The sequence below is a fragment of the Parasteatoda tepidariorum genome, chromosome 7 (assembly GCF_043381705.1).
Source record: "Parasteatoda tepidariorum isolate YZ-2023 chromosome 7, CAS_Ptep_4.0, whole genome shotgun sequence".
NCBI lineage: Eukaryota > Metazoa > Arthropoda > Arachnida > Araneae > Theridiidae > Parasteatoda > Parasteatoda tepidariorum.
In genome coordinates this window covers 22000401-22005716 of record NC_092210.1, presented here as the reverse complement: position 1 = coordinate 22005716, position 5316 = coordinate 22000401, and the positions used below count along the sequence as shown (strand labels likewise).

The window sequence follows — 5316 nt, the reverse complement described above, 5'->3', positions numbered from 1 at the left end:
ATTTTTTTCAAGTTCTTCGGCCTTTTCCTTAGGGAAATTTTGTTTCTTATTTGCTGCTAAAAAATGGCGTCTGATTCAGTCAATGACTTTGATGGAACTAAATGAAAACGTGATAAATTAATGTCCGATATTTACAGGCTCCCGCTAGACGGCGTACTCGAGCGTTGCGATCGCGAATAGACTTTAAGTTGTATGCCGTATGTGAAATATTTGTGAGTGGCTCTTAATTAGAGAGCTCTCTTTGACGATTGCTGAAAGAGACTGACAAACTCATGTTACAGTCACAGTGCACTAAAGGCGATGATTTAGTTTTAGCGTTAAGGAGTCTCCATACCGGCTGCAACAGCAACAAATCGCATGTTGCGATGACTTCGCGCATGCGCACTTCTTTCATCCTCCCTCTGTTGCAACAACCAGCGATCGCCGTCGCACTGGTTTCAAGAATTGGATGGAGTTCAATTTTCGTCGCTGTTGCAGACTCAGAGAGTCAATCCGATTCCTATATATTTCTAATCTCAAAGGGAAAATACGTTGAAATCACGTATGATTTTAATGTTAACGTCATTCAGAACATAGTGATCTATGTTTATATAAAATATTTGAATATATTTGAAAGATTTTTACATTAAAAGACACTTTTATTACAAAAATGTATTTTAAATGTTCTTATTTATATAAATCTTCGTTGAAATTTTTATTAAATATATATAAAATAATATAAATTTTTAAGAATATTGATTAAAAATATATATTGATAGGTCTTGATTTAGAAACAGTGTATCTAATTTCATAAATTCCTGAGATAAATTTTTAAAATTCTAAAGTGGGATTAATCTGATAATCTCACTTAGGTTTAAGCTATTTTAGTGCGTTTTGTTAATTGTGAAAAATGCATTGAATAGATACTTTTCTTTAATTAATTTTCTAAAAGTATTTTGAATTAATTGCGAAAAGTTAATAGTATAAATCTTTTCTACTATTAGTTTATTTCTCGCTTTTTTAATTGTTTATGCACAAGTGAACAGAATATTTTTTTTCTTTGCTCTTTATTGCAGATATTCTCGAGTGGTAGTAAAATAACTATTAATAGTCAATTAATAGTCAATTAGACAGAGAATCATTTATGAATTTTGCCAGAACATAACTTGACATTCAAATAAATATCAAGCCTTTTAAATTAATTCTTTTTATACTAGTTAAGATAACTTTAAAGTGATTTTATTAAACCATGAATAAAAAATTAAAGCTTTACTCTTGAATCATTAAAAAATGAAAATAAAATGTTCAGCGAAATAAGGAAAAGGTGGCGGCATTTTAGCGCTGCTAAAAGAATAGAAAGCAATATTTTTTAATTAATAATTTTTTATTCAATAATTTTTAATTATATATTTTTTCTAGAGGAACAAATTTTTTTATTTGCTATTAAAAGTAGTTATTATTAATAAATTTTGTAAATACGGCAATGGTGCTCAAAGCCGGGTCCTTAAATTTTCTTTTTATAATCAACTTCATAAGCAGAATCGCTTAAATTTTTATTTGCATGAAATCAGATCGATTTTTAGCTTAAAAAATAAACCATTTTTATAGAACAAAAAAAGCTGTATTTTTTTAGTGTAAATTGGTTATTCTATGGAAGGTATTGTTCATCACTATCGGATAAAATTGGGTATATTAGAAATGATGGGAAAAAACGCCTTTTTTCCTACTTTAATACTTTCATAGAAACAAAAATAATAATTTGATTTTACTGCTCTGAGAAATTTTCGGGAGTTTATAAAATCAAGGAAGCTAAGGAACATATTTGGTATTTATCGCCAATTAAGTGAATGGACCAGATTCAAGAACAGAAATTACTAATAAAATTTTTGTGATGCCATAGGCTTCATGGGTCTATTGTTGATAGCTGAGATACCGTAACCAATCTTCCAGGAGTTTTTATTTGGAGTGTTATAAAATATAGCTACCAGTGGTTCTGTCAGACTGACTATGCCTGGCTTAATGCGACAGTACCATTCAGCAGGGAAAAGAAATGTAGCATATTCAAAACGCGATGTATTCCTTTTTTTTTTAATACAATTTTTGGAAAATGTAATTTTATGCAAAAGTAAAACATAAATGAAAAAAGAAAAACACCCGCACATTCTTGTACTTCTCATAAAGTAGTATCTCATGATCATATTATAAAGGGTCACTAAATAATAAAAGGTGTCCATTTTAAAATGTTGCGTAAATGGCTCCACTCGGAAATTCCGTAAAGTGAAATTTTAATGTCATAAATTCCTATCAACTTGCGAATGTAAGAAAAAACTATATTGAAGCATTTGCATATGGAAATAAATTCATTTTTATCACGTCTATATAAAATGTTAAGTTGCAAACTTGATATATTTGTAATATTCAAAATATTGTTCACAACAATGTTCTGAAAAAAAAATTTTTTTTTCCTAACATGACCTTTTGATAATAAAATAATTTCTGTTTTTCATTTTCCCTAGCTTTTTTAATTTGAATTATTTAATATTCCAGCAATTTAGTTTATTTAGCAAAAAAAAAAAAAAAAAAAAAAAAAAAAAAAAAAAAAAAAAAAAAAAAAAAAAAAAAAAANATTTTTTTCCCATAAAAAGATTAGTTAAGTATTAAAAATTAGTAGACAAAATTATAAGACAAAAATTATTTAAAAAAAATAATTTCGTATAAATTATTGATACAATATTTGTAAAAATGTGACGCAAAGTTTATTTCGACAATTTATGAAGCATCTTATACTGAAATCATAAAGTAATATAAATATAAAAAATAATATAAATATAAAAAGTAATTCATATGTATAAAATAATTTTTTAAATACAAAAAATGACGTTAAAATGAGCTGTGGAACAAAAACTAGATACAGAAGAAAAGTGCGCATACGCTAGCGAGGAAACAGGTTTGTTGTCGCATGCGGTGTGAAGGTACATGCAATCACTTGCAACAGACACACTGCAACAGAGGGGAAAAATCGTGTTTCGCATCTCTGTTGCATTCGGTGTGTAGACACCTTTAGAGGTTAAATTTGAAGAAAAAATTATTTTAGAAAAAACTAAGCATCTCCCACAAACTAAACTCTCATCTTTTAAAGTAAACTCATTTTTATGATATAAAATTAAATACAAACTTAAATAAAAACGAAATTTATTTTTTTAAAATGGTTCTATCATTAACAATTGTTAAGTTTGTTTCTGCAAATAATTATGTCAGTTGGGATCATTTTTATTGATGCTTAATTTTATTCACCGATCCGGTTTTCATGACGCCATCACAAGTGGCATTTTCTCACCAAGAAAATGACACTGAGAAATCACGCAACTGTATCATGATAATGACAAGAGAAGAAAGTAATTAAAAATATTTTTCAAAAGTATTTTTTTTTTAAATATATATATATAATTTCTGATAACTTAAAAAAAAAAAATCCGGAAAACAAAGCAAGGAAAGATATAATCTCTTCATCTGCCCACACGATTATATCCTCCGAAAGGAGTGCTTTCCAATATTGCATTAATATAGCCAAAGCAAAATATATCAATACAATAGGGTGAGGAGCACTCAAAAAAATTTAAACGAAATTAGAACACATTAAGTAAAAAATATGTACGGAAAAACAAACAAATATATCAAGCAAAAAACTGAAAATAAAATGTAAAGAGATTANTCGGTCTTTCGCCGTGACACGCACGCACGCACGCACGCACGCACGCACGCACACACACAAACACACACACACACACACACACACACACATTAGTGTTACAATTCTTGTCAGAAGCAATAAAGCATGCTTATTAAGGATGGAAATTATAATTTAAGCCAAGAAAAAAACAAAAACGTTATTTAAATCCAACGAATCACTAGTGACTATGGCCGGACTAAAAAAATCAAATTCTGTTTTATTCGGGAAGAAAGCATTTTTAAGCGAATTTAAACTTTTTTTTGCACGCAATTATGAAATTCACTTATCCTAAGGTAATTTTATGCGAAGAATTATTTTCGATAAATATTTCGTATTTTTTATTATTTTATTTAATACTAGTCGAAGCAATTTTGAATTGAAGGGTATACAGTTTTTTACACCATTTTAAGGAATGCAATTTCACATAACAAAATGTAAAATTTGAGTCAAATTGGTCCAATATTTTCTGAGAAAATCAAATTTTAAAAATGTCTTACACTTAAAATTCGAACGATTTCAATTTTGTATTTTATCATGTCAAATTATATTCTTTAAAATGATTTAAAAAATTGTATACCTTACAATTAATTCAAAATTTTTCAAATAATGATAATTAAATTAGTAAAAAATAATAAATATTTGCAAAAAGTTGTTTTTTGCATGAAATAACCTTTTGATAAATGAATTTCATAATTGTGCGCAAAATTTTTTCAATTTGCTTACAAGGTTTTCACATAAGGCGAAATATTCAAAAACTAAAATTGGCATTAAGGGTTCCAAACTTTGAATCGATCTCTTAACCAAACTACAGGGACCATATTTTAGGGGGTCAGAAATCTGAATCAGTCGAAAAAAAGGTGGATATATTTATAGAGAAGTAAGCTTTTGTGTCTGTTTTTGAAACTTAAAATATCTTCTACACTAATTATTTAGCATTTTTGAGGTCACCCCTTTAAACCATCAATATTGAGTAGTAGAATGTGAAATTCCGGTCATTAGATCAAAAGTTATTTAGGGTGGTCCATTTATTTCTTTGTGCGCTGTACATATTCTTCTATACTAATATTTTTTTTAAAAAAAACATACCTGATATACATTACTAACAAAATAGGCATTTTTAACTTATTATTTTAATTTTAACTGTATGTAACATATAACTTTTAACATCTTTCTTCTTAATATACAAATTTTGCTTGATAAATAAAATTTTAAATTTATCAAAAAAATTGATTACATTTATCATTGTTTATACCGTAAGTGAAATACATAAAAAACGTGAATAACATGAGACATAAGAATAAGACGATATAAGAAATGATGGAAAGATGAAAAAAATTATTCATCTCTATCTACAAGTCAACTACCCGTCCAAGTTGACCATCAAATCTATGCACATGACGAAGTCAAGTTGAACAGGTTTTCACTGTATGGTTCAACTTAGCACCATATTAAAGTAGCAGCTAATTTGAGTTAGAATAATATTACTATTCGCGATCGCAACGCTCGAGTACGCCGTCTAGCGGGAGCCTGTAAATATCGGACATTAACTTAATACAATCACATTTTCTGCCATCAAAGTCATTGACTGAATCAGACGCCATTTTTTA

The 5316-nt window shown here is 28.0% G+C and overlaps 1 long non-coding RNA gene across 1 annotated transcript in view; it reads right to left on the bottom strand.

The window, feature by feature from the left end:
• Nucleotides 1-5316, bottom strand: part of LOC139425995 (uncharacterized) — a 35979-nt gene that overhangs the window by 24146 nt on the left and 6517 nt on the right. The gene's annotated exons all lie outside the window — the stretch shown is intronic.